Source organism: Cricetulus griseus, assembly GCF_003668045.3.
Source record: "Cricetulus griseus strain 17A/GY chromosome 1 unlocalized genomic scaffold, alternate assembly CriGri-PICRH-1.0 chr1_0, whole genome shotgun sequence".
Taxonomy (NCBI): Eukaryota; Metazoa; Chordata; class Mammalia; order Rodentia; family Cricetidae; genus Cricetulus; species Cricetulus griseus.
In genome coordinates this window covers 252,345,061-252,360,829 of record NW_023276806.1, presented here as the reverse complement: position 1 = coordinate 252,360,829, position 15,769 = coordinate 252,345,061, and the positions used below count along the sequence as shown (strand labels likewise).

Below are 15,769 nucleotides of genomic sequence, written 5' to 3'. Positions count from 1 at the left end.
AACAACACATTCTAACAATCTTCCCTCACCCTGGCCTCTCTACTGGATTTGGGAGGGCAGTGGCTTCTAGTGCAAAACTGTGGCTCATCCAGCATCCAGTTCATGAGAGCAAAACTCAGCATTCTCCAACTCACACTTACCTACCCATTTCAACTCTACTGCCCTTGACCACATCACTTCCTGTCTATCTCCATACTGTCATCTCATTCAGGCCCAATCTGCTGCAAAGAAATCATTCTAAATTGCAAAATCAGGCAATTCTGTCCTCAACTACACATGGGCAGGGCCCCCACTGCTTAATGAAATATTAGATGAAGAGACAGATGACCATTCCCCAGAGCTACATCTACTTTGGCATACATACAACTTAAACTATATGATATATATGTGCATATAATCAATTCCTTCTGCACATTATGGTAAGTCCTTTAAGCTCCACTGCCAGACTTACCGTAACACGTTAGTAGTGTTAAAGTGTGTATGACCTATAGTTAATGTCATTCAACTCTTTTGCATACAAACTCATGTCAAGATTGGCTTTATTAAAGTAAAATGTTTCTTAATTTTAAAATGATTTGTACTTTTTAAAAAGGCTACAAAATCAAAGCACAAAAGCTATGGATGCAGAGGAGTGCTATGAAATGCTGACTTCAAAACATGACATCATGCAGCAACGCAAAGTAGCTGGATTCCCTGTCCAAAGCTGCACAAGACCAAGCCAATCACATTCAACATGGGCTCAGAGGAGGCCCTGAGGAACCACTGCTAAGGGAAGAACTTTGAGGCTTCTAAGTGGGGAAGAGTCACTTTCCTCTGGGGATGCGGTCTTTTCATTCAGGCAAAACAAACAAACAAACAAACAACAAATAACAAAAAACCAAAAAACAAACAAACAAAAGTCTATTTACTTTTCATACTCTCCTTGCATCCAAGTAACATACAACAAGCAGTTATACCTAAGAATACCTTAATATGAGTGGGAATATTTCTTGTTTATTGGTAGCTCTACTTCTTTCCTTTATCTCTATGGGACAATGGTAATCTATTATCTGCTGTCCCAAATAAACAATAAATCTCTCAACACTATGTGCTGAGTACTTTCATCCATCTTCAGAAATCTGAACCATCCATGTAAACCCATGAGACCCCTTTGAGGGTTGCATATCAGATATCCTTCATATCAGATATTTACATTATAATTCATAACAATACCAAAATTACAATAATGAAGTAGCAATGAAATAATTTTATGGTTAGAGTCACCACAACACTAACTGTATTACGGGGCTGCAGCATTAGCACTGGTCTATGGACTTAAAAAAATTTTATGTGCAAGTGTTTTTTGTGTACATGTATTTATGTTGCCTGCATATATTTATGTATTTATGTGTGTGCCTACTGCCCACAATGGTCAGAAGAGGGCACTGAATCTCCAGAAACTGGAGTCATGGATGGTTGTGAATCACCATGTGGGTGCTGGGAATCAAACCAGGGTCCTCTGCAAGACAACATATTCTTTTCACCACTGAGCTGACTCCCAAGTCTCTGGATGCTTACTCAGCTCCACAAAATGAGCTGCAAATGAAGGTTAACATTGTGTAGACTTTAAAACAAAAATAAATTTCACCAAAATTATATGATTCAATGGGTATTTTACAGCTTGGATGTTTTTGTTTGGTGTAGATTGCTTTTTAAGGGAGCATAGTGTTTGGTGTAGTTTCAGATATAAGTGCCAGCCAATTGAATGTGGGGAAGTTAGCCTCTCTGACCATGAGGGAATATTTGTGTCCTACTCACAGAGGTGCTATGAGAGAGATCAAGTACCTGATACCACCTATCAAAAGTGATGCACAGCTAAGTAACCTCTTCTTTTGAATGTTCTTTATGACTCATTTATTTCAGTGAATTCTCAATTCACAAACTTTCTTCTAAAGAGATAACTGTTAATTAGTTACAACTAATTTTACAGAGGTCCTAATTTAAAAAAATGACAGACTACTCTAGATTTAAATTCTGACAGTGTATATGTATATGTGTAAAGGGTCCAAATAAACATTTTTAAAACTTCTTGAGATGAAGTAACAGGTAAGACTTACTTACTCAAAAACAAAACAGAACAACAACAACAACAACAAAAAACTTCCCACAAAATCACAGATGAGAGTTTTAATTTTAATTTTTCTCTGAATGAAACCCTTTTATGACACTAAATTTTTAACGTTTTTCCCTAGCAAAGAAGTAAGTAAAATATAAAGATCATGAATCAAATTTCTTATTACCATAATCTATCCATGGAACTTAAACAGTCACATAGACTTCTCCATCTTACAAGGTGGTATTATTAAATATATATATATATATATGCCTTTAGTATCAGTGACTAAATCTCACCATCAGAGATTGAATCCTGTCTGTTATGTTAAACGAGTCTTTCTTTTTTATGTGCTTGCAAATTTCCCAAAAATCTTGCTATAATGTGAATTCTTATGTAGTACACTAGCCTGGGATAGAGACAGAGAGTCAGAATTTCCACCACTCCTATATGATAGAGTGTTGCTGCTCCACACACACAACAACTTGAATTGCAAAACGTTTAGGACCTCCTCAACAAAATTACCTATAATTACTGGCTTCAATTTGGCTTTCATAATTTTTTCCCGGAAGACTTCTCCAACAAGTCTTTCTATATTCCACTTTCGATTCAGTTCATTCTTTGTTGCTATTGGTATCAGAATTAAGTATTTTTCTTGTTGCTGTGACCAAAGCAACATAAGGAAGAGAGGGTTTACTTGGGTTCATAACTCATGGTGGTAGGGAAGTCATGGCAGTAGGAACCTGAGTCTGGAAGCAATAAGTGTGTGATGCTTAGCTTGCTTTCTCCCTTCTTGTTCAATCTGGGAACCCTGCCTCTAGACAGGCGCTGCTGGTCACAATAACCCTAATCTAGAAACTCTTTACGGATACATACAGAGGCTTATCCCATAGGTAATCTAGTGTGTGTCAAGTTGGCAATCAATATTATCCACTGCAGTATCTATAAGGCCTATTTTGGATAAAAGCTTTAAGCTCCAAGGTTTTTTATGGAGGGGTGAGTAAGTGTGTGTGTTTCCTGGCACTAAACCCAAGGTGCTGTACATGCTAGGCAAGTACTCCACCATGGATTAAAGGGGCCTCTAATTGGGAGTAGATGCTCATTTACTAATAGATTCACCAGACTGTCACCAAAAGAATTATCTCTTCATTTGAATAAATGTAAAATAATATACAACCCATACCAAATACTAGCATTTCTGTACATTATACACTTGCAGTTAGAAATAATGGACAATTCATGCAGAACAACACAGAATCTTCCTGCAAGTTTCATAACACAATTTGTATACCAGAAAATAAAATGATTAAAAATAAGGAAAAAACTGGGATCAGTAAGACGACTCAGTAGGTGAAGTTACTTGTTTCCTAGCCTGACAAGCCATGTTGATCCCAAGAACTTACAAGGTAGGAGGAGAGAACCAACTCCCAGAGGTTATTCTCACCTCCATGTGCTGTGATGCATGGATGCATACATACATGCAAACAGAAAGCAGATAAATGTAAACGCAGGCAGAAAAAGTAGTGGTGATCAAGCAGCAGTGAGACTGAGAAATTGTCTTTTTCTTTGAATTCTATACATAGACTGGGGATTCAAAAATACCCCACAATGCCTTGTTATTTAGCCTCTTCCAGTGTATTGCATTGCAGTGAACATGAGAGACACATGTGCGGCATGCGTAAAGCTATTTGTGACTAAGGGACTGAAGATGCTGGCTCTAGGCTTGAGAATCACTGTGCTATGCCATTCTGAAGATGTGCCTGTACATGTAGCTTCTACTTCAAGGAACCTACTGTATCTTAGTTACCTGGGCTTTATTTCAAATGGTATTTCATGCTTACACTCTATTTTAAATAGCAGAGGAGCTACAACCTTTATCTAGAATAACACTAGTGAAAAAGTGCAGTGTGACTGAGAAAGAGTTGTCTTGAAAAGCTTTGCAGAGAGTAGGGTTCCTAAAAATAGGTGAGGGCAGAGGATGATCAGCAAAGGATTAGAGGTTCCTAAATGAAAATTACTGTTTGTCCTTTCAGCAAACTCTTAATGCCTTCAGCTGCAGAACAGCCAGCTTCTCAGACTGCTTTTGGCCTCACAAGTTAATCACACCAGGATGAGTTAGTTTAGCTCACATGCCTTGAGGAGTAATGATACATTTAAATGATTAAACAATCAGAAAAAAAATTTAACTCTGTAAGGGAAGCAGTCAGCACATAGGTCCACAGTTAATATGAGCATCACAAGTCATCTACAAATATCATGCTCATTTTAGACGTGTAAAGACTTTGTCATACCTTGTGAAATAAGTTATATTTTATTAGTGCCCAATTGTCTAATAGCATTATTGTTTTTGTCTGAAGAGACAAAAAGGAGAACTGAGACTGAGTAGTATATGTCACCGACAGACTGACGAGTGGCTCACTGGACACTTATGGAGCTGAAGCTAACTGTACAATTTGGGGGTGTTGGTGATAGTGTTGATTTGGACTGCTTACCAGCTTAACACCGATGGCCACTACCATTGATTTTTTTTTTTTATACCACTATCTCAAAAGCTACTTTCAGAAGAAAACTAAGGGAAGGGGAAAAGAACATATAACTTAAAATGTTGCACAGTCTGGAGGACTGCAGGGAAAGAATGACAAAAGATTAACGTAATGGTCTGGCCCCACTGGGACACAAGTAACTATCCACCTACCTAACAAAATAGTCACCTAACCATCAGCCAACAGCGTGAGTCACAAAGCCTCAAAGACAGACATCTTTCTGCTCATTCAGATTAAATGTCACTTATATACTTTTTTTCCCCCTAGAGACATAAGGTCAGAATTGATTGACTATGTACTACCTTAATGGGATGATTTCTTGTATTTTACAATCATGTGCTAACATTCCATAGTGATGGCCTATGGATGAAGAAACATTCGCATGAACAAATTATCATTTAATTGAAGTCTATCAAACAAGTTTACAGTTAAACTTCCTTTCAATAAAAGATACCACAATGATACACGGCTATTAACTATGAAGAACATTTTAAAGTTATATTTGCATATATATTGGTATTAAAAGCATAGGTGTATGTTACACAACCATGTATTAATTTTAATTTTGCTGAAGATAACCAAACAATTAGCATCAGAATACACTATGAAACAAGATCATTCCCTCTTATAAGAAATAATTTGGTGCACTGTAAGTCTTGATCACAGATTTGTACCCTTCAGATATAGAACATGGCATATATTAAGCCATCCATATGGAAGGTTTGTGCTAATATTTATGCCAGAATGCTTATATTAATATAAGCCTGAAATCCTGCTAAAACTGGGAGAACTATTATTTTTAAAATATCACACCAAGTTTCTTTGGCAAATACCAGCCTCAATTTTTTATTTCTTTTCAAAAAAATAAGGGAGGAAGGTTGTCAAGTAAATACTGATTCTCAACCTTGGGTTCATAAACAAGGGTGCTATTCACACTCTGATCATATTTTACTTTACTATCTATGTTTTTAGTAGGAAAAAAAAAGGGGGGAGGATCCCTTAAGAAACTACAATTTTTCTCACCTTAGAACAAGGGTGAATAAATACAGTAATGAGTTTTTCCCACCTCTTTTCCCTGAAACTTACTTTCTTCTCATCAAAAACAAACAAACAAAAGCAAAACAAAAGTAAAAAGAAAAACCAATCTAAAACCAACCAAAAAGCAAACAAGCAGCCATCCAAGCAGATAAACAAATCCTGAAACAAACAACACCTCCTCCAATCAAGTATATTTTTTAGCTTAACATTACCATGATCTAAACAAACATCCCCAAAGGAAACCTTGAACATACACATAAGCACTTACCTCCATGACCCCAGACACTCTGAAAGAAACAGTGGTTCTTTCCATAATGCCAAGGGTAAGGATGCTCATTTAAGATTAATTTCCATAGTTTAAAGACCTAAGTGCAAAGTAGTACTTTTGAAAACATCTATATTTAGTTAGATAAATATATATCTCACATATGAATGAATATGGACCTACATATGAAAATAGGGTGTGTTATCAGGGTATTATGCTTCTGTGCTTTTATTTAAGGACAAATAAAAACTTTGTCCTTAAATGCAATTTTTGTTTTTTGCAAAAAAATCTACCTTTAAGTTTCCACTGAGTTTTCATTCATTAGTGGTAAATGTAAAGTTCTAAAAAGGTAATAAAAGCCTCTGCAGTGTTAAAAAAAATATTTTCTATATTATAGGGCTGTTTTTTCTTTCTTAAAAGAAGGAAAACAAGAAAAGGAAGAGAGGAAAAAAATTTAAGTATGTTTTTTCTTCAATCCACACCACACTTGGCTGTTTTGCTTTCCTTTTATAGTCCACTGTACAGACAGGTGAAAATTTCACCCTGGTACAGGATTTAAACTAAATTATGGGCAACATAAATGTGTCATAAATCAACTTCACATACTGAACAAAAGATAAACAACAGAAGATTTATATTCTGACAAAAGGAACAGTCTCTAACTATAACACAAAAAGCAAACCCTACTGAGCTACTGCAGCAGGCTTTCCTTGCCCTTTTATATGAGAACTCAGAACAGTAATTATGGATCTTGTAAGTTGACTTCTGTTTCCAGAACTATGAGTTGTAGTAAAAAACGCCTTTTCATGGAGACAATTACCATTAATCAAAACACTGAGAGCTAATACCACTCAAATCCAACCTACCGCTGTGCCCAGCAATATATCAAACTGTCTGTTGTCAAACACACTAACACACTTAAATGGGCTGTTTCCACTATAAACAAAACAAAACAAAATGCTAGCTAAGTAATATTAAAATTCAAACTGCTATCTCAGTAATTCTTCCTGACACTGACTTTTAACTTTCAGTAACAGTCATGTACAGTTGTCAGTTCACAACATGGATCTGGCAAAAGAAAGCCCCTGGCACCAACAGATGAACTTTCTTGCAAAGACTGTATATAACAATGGATTTGTTTCATCTTTGGAAATTTAGTACAGCAGTACACTTGAACATGTAATTAATTAACTTTTATGGGGTTGTAAGCAAAAAACATGAACATAAAAAAGGTTATTCTCACACTTTGTAAGACTCAGAACAATAAATCTGTCTCTACAGCAGCTATATATGGTCCATAGATCCATTTTCTTAAGCTGATTTGTGTGTGTGTGTGTGTGCCCGTGCGTGTGCGTGTGCGTGTGCGTGTGTGTGTGTGTGTAAAAGCCTATATGCCCCAAGGTATGCAGGTGGAGGTCAAAGGATAACTCTGGTTGAGGGAGTCAGTGTCTTCTGTTTGTTTGTTTGTTTTTCCACTACCTGGGTCCCAGGGATAGAACTCTGGGTGGCAGGGTAGGTATTAACTGTCTTTATCAGTAAACAAAGCCATGCTGCTGGCCCAATTCACTTCCTTAAAACAACAACAACAACAACAACGAAAAACCCTGTTTAATTCTCTGAGTTCATTTGAGAAAATGACAGGAGAAATTAGCTCTGAGAGTGTGTCGTCAACATCCTATTCAGTGTGCAGCTCACTACACAAAGCTAGTGTCAGGATGAATCCTGTCACTATTCTGAAAGACCACTGTTTTACTCACAAGCCTTCTTTCATTCTTTTCATTGAACCAAAAGTATTTTTGTATCCCATCTCCAAAAGGGAAAGATTTTACAAATCCAAAGTCTCTGACAATAATTCCTACTAAGAGGAGATATCAAAGAATTTTATAAAATATAATAGTTAAAAGGGCTGAAAGTCAAGGGACTTAACAGACTAGGAGTTTATGAGCAGCAAAGTCTATAACTTACTTCTGTGCTTCGTAAGCCAAGATCCAACAAATGTAATAAAATTTTTGTTGATAATGGTCTTGTTATTGCTAACTTCACATTGCTATGCTGCCTCCCTATTAGCACAAAATGGCCTTCTGCATCTATTACTAGATTAATTCATATCAATGATGCATTTATGTGTATATAATATCATAATTCAAGTAAAAATATATACACAAAAATACTCAAAAAAGCTCTAGAGTCAAATGATTTCTTCAGGTTTACATAGTAAAAGACACCACAAATTTAGTGTAAAAGGATACAAAGATGCTACAAAGACACTACATTTTACTGCTAATAATACCCACAATTAGTGCAAATATAATGAGGAAAAAGGTCTGAAGTCCACTCTGAGCCAATGTACTGTTACTTATTTCAGCAGTGTCTGCATTTACAAACCTCTTCTAATGGAATTTATCACCTTTTTTTTTTTAATAATCATTCCTTTTCCCCTTCTCATTTAGGCATAAACCCCTATCTACTTTACACCTTCCTTTAAATGCTTAATACAAATAACCACAGGAGAATCTTCTCTCCCCTTGAAAAACTGCAAATAAAGATGTCAGCTACTGAGTATATTTGTGGCATCTCCAGCAGCTGCTGTTAAATACCAGCTGGTCTAGCTGATTAAAATTACCTCCGAGTTGGTATTATAAAGATGCCTGGGCAGCGCTGCTGTATTAATGGATTATTGAGTGAGCGATGAAAACCTTGGCCAGCTGATGCATTTTATTACAGATAGGCTTTATGATGTGTAATCACCGTAATTTTTACAACTGGAGGAAATATGAAAAAAGGAGTAAACAAAAATCCCATTGAAACTGCTCTAACTAGATTATTCTACCAGTCTGTTTCCTAGAAGGAATCAAAGCACATATTGCTAAGTGTAACACACAGGTAAGAACTTACACACACAATTTATGCAGCTCTCTGGGCAGACATACAGACAAGCAGAGATACACAGAGACAAATGCAGTGTGCATATAATTTATGTGAATAGATAAGATAGCTGTCATCTGCCAAACCACCCAATTGGCTACAAGGGATCATGTGACCCAAGACACTTTTCAATCACCAACCAGCTGGGCAATAGCTGGAAACCCACATCTAGCCAACAGGACTGTGGTGTAAGAGATGAGATCATTTAACCTTCTTCACAATTTCCTCTTACTTCATTTCTTATGAGCCGGTGTGGTTTTTGTTTTTTAACAGAACTCTACCAAATTGCTACCCAAATCCTCCAACTTTTACCTTATATTTAAAAGAAGGCATGGGAGCTTAGCAGTGTGGCTATATTTGTGAGTAAGCACTGTTGAGTGGCACAGGACTCTATCATTTCTGTTGACGCCACTCTCAGGGCTACAGTGTTCTCCCAGTTGTCTGTTAAGAATGAACAGTGACTCTCAGGAGGCTGTGGCCAATTAAAATAGCTCAAGTAGAAAATAAACTTCACTGGAGTATGATGCTGGGTGATAAGAGTCTTCTAGCAAAGGAAGGCTACCTCAGCTTGGATTACCTCTTCAGGTAATTCACAAGCTTTCCTTAAAGTAAAAGTATAATATTTAACAGGAAGTAGTATTCAGTTTATTGTTTTGGTTTTCCTGTAAAATAATGAAGATACATTTTCATCAAAGCTAGATTAATATATGACATGTGATTATAAAGTTATGCTTCTTTCTTTCAATAAAGACACTGAAATTTTTACAAGAGTAACTCATTCAGAACCCATTGAATATTTTATGATTACCTCCTAGACATTAGCGTGCTGTGTTTTCAGGGTCTTATTCAAGTAAGTAACTAACATTTCTAATTAGAGTCTAATGTGGTCAATGAACATTGTGAAGAATAAGATTATGTATTTACAGATATTCATATACATGTGCATATATTCTTTGATTATTTGAATATACAAGTTTGAAAAAGGTTCTAAAGTAACCGCTATGTTAGTAATGACAACTCCAGAAAGGAAATTCCAAAGATATTTTGAGGAATGACAGTAGATTAAAATAAATGTTATTTTAAAATGTTAAAGTGACTTGTTTTAGAAGGTCCATTATTACTTTTAATTTTCATTTATTACAGTATTTATTTCAATATTATTTATTTATAATTACTTAAAATTGTTTTGCTTTGCAATAGGAAGAATCTAGTATATATTTTCACAGGTGTGTAAGTGGAAAATTAAAAGAGAATTTATTTGCAATCTTGTCCAATTTCTTGTGCATAAAGAAAACCCACACATAAAATCTCTACTAGCTCTCAGATTATCTGTACTGCCCTGATTCTTCTAGAGAGGTGCCGGCTGTTATGAGTAATGATATTCCTCTTAATACTAAAATGATCTTATGTACAGTGTTTGATGTTAGTAGGCATTTACCTATTTGTTTAATGAATAAAAAAACTGAATTGGAAGAAAGTTACCAAACTATTATCCAACTCAAATAAAAAGAATACAACTGAAGAAACTAAGAAAACATGAAATAACAAATCACTTATTTTATTTAACATGAGATCTTATAAATCTAAAAACAGTGAAGAGACAAACTTCTGACTAACCAGAATGCAGAAGCAGAAGCCAGGCACCTATGAGTCAAAAGTTGGCTGGGACTGGTCAGATGGCTGTGGGGACACTGGCTCTTAAGTGTTCACTTATCCAGGGTTTATAAGACTAGTCTCCTATTGTTGCAGCATTTAACTCAAGAAACTAGATGGTGGGAAGCCCAGGACCCATGGTTATAGACTAGCTGCAGGGAAGTACGATAAGTCTTCTTTCTTCAGAGATCTTCAAGTCATTTAAACAGGAAGGAAGGAAGGAGGTTGCTGTTGTATGTTATGTGACCACACAACTTAGGAGACTGACTGAAGCACATGGCTAGCAAACTCTGCAGCATTCTCCCCCACATTTCATTTTACTTCCTTCCCTCCTTAGTCTTTTTCCTCTCTATTCCGAAGTCTTAGCACTTACAGAATGTACTGATAAGAGGCAAAAAGGAGCATGATGTGACTGTATGCACTAGACCTGCACACCATCAAGCTAGACGAAAATGCCAGCAAGGATGAGAGAGAACTCATGTTGTACCATTAGGTGAGGAGCTATTGGTAATTGATGGCTGCTAGAAGAAGGAAATTTTGCTTCTAGCATGTAGCATCAGAAAGGCTATATCCATGAACACACAGGCAAGTACCCAAAACAACAACAACAAAACACTGAAGGGAACCAAAGTAGAAGTGACACAGAAGGAACTGGAGATAATTCAAAGGGAGTGAATTTAATTAAAATATATTACATGCATGTATAAATTCTCAATAAAAAATTGCAAAAGAAAGAAGCATGATTCTCTTAGGGTCCTCCTTGTTTCCTAGCATCTCTGGCAGTGTGGGTTGTAGGCTGGTGATCCTTTGCTCTATGTCAAAAATCCACGTATGAGTGAGTACATACCATGTTTGTCTTTTTGTGACTGGGTTACCTCACTCAGGATGGTTTCTTCTAGTTCCATCCATTTGCCTGCAAATTTCAAGATTCCATTTTTCCCCCTCTGAGTAGTACTCCATTGTGTAAATGTATCACATTTTCTCCATCCATTTTTCAGTTGAGGGGCATCTAGGATGCTTCCAGGTTCTGACTATTACAAATAATGCTGCTATGAACATAGTTGAACAGATGTCCTTGTTGCATCTTTTGGGTATATGCCTAAGAGTGGAATTGCTGGATCTTGAGGTAGACTGATTCCCATTTTCTTGAGGAGTCACCATACTGATTTCCAAAGTGGCTGTACAAGTTGGCACTCCCACCAGCAGTGGAAGAATGTTCCTCTTTCCCTACATCCTCTCCAGCATAAGTTATCATTGATGTTTTTGATTTTGGCCATTCTGACAGGAGTAAGATTGTATCTCAGAGTTGCTTTGATTTGCATTATCCTGATGGCTAAGGATGTTGAACACTTTCTTATGTGTCTTTCAGCCATTTTAGATTCCTCTATTGAGAATTGTCTATTTAGTTCTGTACCCCACTTTTTAATTGGATTGTTTGGTGTTTTGGTGGCTAGCTTCTTGAGTTCTTTGTATAGTTTGGAAATCAGCCCTCTGTCAGATGTGGGGTTGGTGAATGAATATCTTTTCGCATTCTGTGGGCTGCTGCTTTGTTTTGTCCTTTGCCTTACAAAAGCTTCTCAGTTTCAGGATGTCCCATTTATTAATTGTCAATCTCAGTGTCTGTGCTACTGGTGTTATGTTCAGGAAGCCATCTCCTGTACCAACTCATTCGAGGGTAGCACCTACTTTGTCTTCTAAGAATTTCAATGTGGCTGGATTTATGTTGAGGTCTTTGATCCATTTGGACTTAAGTTTTGTGCATAGTGACAGATCTGGATCTATCCGCAGTCTTCTACATGCCAGTATCCAGTTATGCCAGCACCATTTGTTGAAGATGCTTTCTTTATTCCATTGTATAACTTTAGCTTCTTCATCAAAATCAGGTGTTCCTAGGTGTGTGGGTTAATATCAGGGTTTTCAACTTGATTCCATTGGTCTACTTGTCTATTTTTGTGCCAATACCAAGCTGTTTTCAGGACTATAGCTCTATAATAGAGCTTGAAGTCAGGGATTGTGATGGCTCCAGAAGTTCCTTTATTGTACAGGGTTGTTTTGGCTATCCTGGATCTTTTGTTTTTCCATATGAAGTTGAGAATTATTCTTTCAATGTCTGTGAAGAATTGTGTTGGGATTTTGATGGGGATTGCATTGAATCTATAGATTGCTTTCGGCAAGATTTGCCATTTTTACTATGTGATCCTACCTATCCAAGAGTATGGGAGATTTTTTTCCATTTTGTGGTATCTTCTTTAATTTCTTTCTCTAAGGAGTCAAAGTTCTTGCAATACAGGTCTTTCACTTGTTTGGTTAGCATTACCCCAACGTATTTTATGTTGTTTGTGGAATACATGGTCCCCCAGAGAAGGAGAAAGTGACAAGATCTCCTGAGCTAATTGGGAGCATTGTGGGAGGGGATAGGGAGCGAGAAGAAAGAAAAGGGGAGAAGAGGAGGGGAGAGGAGGACATGAGAGAGCAGGAAGATTTAGTTACGGCAAGAATAGAGGAGACCAAGAAAAGAGATTCTATAATAGAGGGAACCATTATAGGTTTAAAGAGAATTCTGGCACTAGGGAAATGTCCAGAGATCTACAAGTTTGACCACTACTAACAATCTAAGCAATAGTTGAGAGGCTACCTTAAATGTCCTTCTAAGATAACCAGATTGATGAATACCTTGTACGCTATCCTAGAGCCCTCATCCAGTAGCTGATGGAAGCAGAAGCGGACACTCACAGCTAAACACTGAATTGAACTCTGGAATCCAATTGCAGAGAGGGAGGAATGATGAACAAAGGGGTCAAGACCAGGCTGGAGAAACCCACAGAAACAGCTGACCTGAACAAGGGGTTGCTCATGGACCCCAGACTGATAGCCAGGAAACCAGCATAGGACTCTTCCAGAACCCCTGAACGAGGATGTCAGTTTGGAGGGCTGGGCAATCTATGGGGCCTCTGGTAGTGGATCAGCATTTATCCCTAGTACATGAATAGACTTTGGGAGTCCACTCCCCATAGAGGGACACTTTCTCAGTCTAGACAGACAGGAGAGAGTCTAGGCCCTACTCCAAATGATATGACAGACTTTGAAGCTTCCCCCATGGAAGGCCTCATCCTACTTGGGGAGCATATAGGAGTTGGGATCAGGGAGCAGGAGGAGGGGAGGTAGAGGGAACTGGGATTGACATGTAAAAGAAGCTAATTTTAAGCTGGTCTAATTACCATCATAAAAAATAATATATATGTGTGTATGTACACATATACACATATATATATATAGAAACATGACTGAGAATTTCACACAAAATAACTATTGGTGCAATCTCAATGTCTTAGAAGACTAAAAAAAAAAACAAAAACCCTCCTCTGGAGACTTTAATTTGTAGGGATATTTTGAAGCACTGATTTAGACTTTTCATAAGAAGTTTTATACAAATTTAAGCAGAGTAGCTAGAAATAAGAAACCTAGAGTAAAAATTTTTGTCTGATGAGAGAACTAGCAATGATATTAAATGTGCTCAGAGACCTAGGTAACACAGGTTTGATTAATTACCAAGTACACTTAAAAATGGAGCATGATATATAGAGAATACCACATGGCAAATGGAAAAGCGGCCATGAGCAGCAGATAGATACTCAATTTGTCTCTGGATGATCAGGTTAAGGAAAAGTAGGAGAGGATGCAGAGATACATGGAATAAAGAAGCCAGAGCTGAAATATGAAAATGAATATGAAAAATCAATTTAAGTCTAGGATTTTTCCTTCATCAAACCCTAAAATCCTTCTCCCAAACTATGGTTTCTCTCTGAGAGTGAAAGTTACTTCCCTTCTATTGTAAATACATTCTGCTAAGCTTACAGGCTGAAATGTAACAACAGAGATATTATTTCTTAAACCATAAAACCTTAAAAAATGACACCCCTTTTTTTTTATCTGCTAGGTATAAATCTCTAGAGCTAATCACTTGGTAACAAATCGGGAGGCATATCCTTGGAATAGGTAAATTCTCCATCTCCCAGCAGTCAATTGCCTGTAGTTCTTCATCTAGGAGTAGAACCTGTGAGATACCCTCACTAACACTGGCAAGCCACTGGTATTGCCAGAGCTAAGGTTTTGTTTGATTTCACAGTACTAATTCCGTGACACATACAAAAGACACAATCTTGTGGCAGATATCCTGAGTCTTAGGTGAAGAAGTCGTGCTGGGCTAGTCAGGGAGTATAAGAAACGATCGAAACAACACAGACTTTGCCATTGGTCTGGTTACTGCCCAGAGATGAAAGCAAGTCCATATCATTAAAGAATCCACAAAGTTCTCATGTGGACTCAGAAGGCTCGATGAATAACTTCCATTCACAAGCTGCCAAGGGAGTGAAACAATCAAGAGTCTTGCCTAGCTGGATGCCTGTGAACTATAGCAATGGGCAGCATGACAAAATGTTCCTAAAGGTACAGCAGTGGCACTCATATCTTGGTGGTAACCAACCGCTGTCTATTTGGACCTAGTACTGCTCAACAAGTGGAAATCATGCATGGTACTGGGAACTTAGCCAATTTAATCAGTGCTAATGAGGTCCTGGATCTGAAAGGAAAACTATTTATTCTCACTCTCCTAAATCAGTGTACTTTTAAGTACATTCTAAGTATTTCTCCTTCTACCTACAGGTAAGTGTAGCTTCAGTCTTTATCAAAGAAGATTCTTTTTGCAATATACAGACACCATTGCAGAAAGTCACAACTTGTCCAACTGAGCACTCAGCCCCACTTAATGCAACTACAATACAATTCTTGCCACTTAGGCTCAGAGAACAACAGGAAAGAGGGGTAGAAAGATTGTAATAGTCAGAGGACTGACCAGGAAGCCTATTGTGAGATTCTGGTTCCTTCAATGACAGGAAAGCTATACCGACAAAGCATCAACATTATGGCTGCCTAAACAAGACCTAAACAATGACAATACCAACAGAAATGCTAACATGGAAGGGGAAAATCCCATGGGGCTCCACTTTTAGAAAAAGAACTACTGGTAACTAATGACTGCTAGGAGAGGCAGCATTAGGCTTTCCCAGAGATGAACTCCCTAACTGGTTATACAATATCAACTGATCAGCTCTGAAATCTTATCCATTCAATACCATAAAAATGTGAGTGTGTGTATGTAACAATAATAGTTAAAGAGGCCATGAATCTGAGAGGGAGTGAGTGGAGCATCAAGAAAATGAGAGGAAGCAAGTAATATAATTACATTTTAAATAA

General features: G+C 37.3%; 1 protein-coding gene across 1 annotated transcript in view; it reads right to left on the bottom strand.

Annotated features, from left to right (window-relative positions):
- The window catches only part of Tbc1d5 (TBC1 domain family member 5), a 433,073-nt gene that overhangs the window by 143,417 nt on the left and 273,887 nt on the right, over window positions 1-15,769 (bottom strand).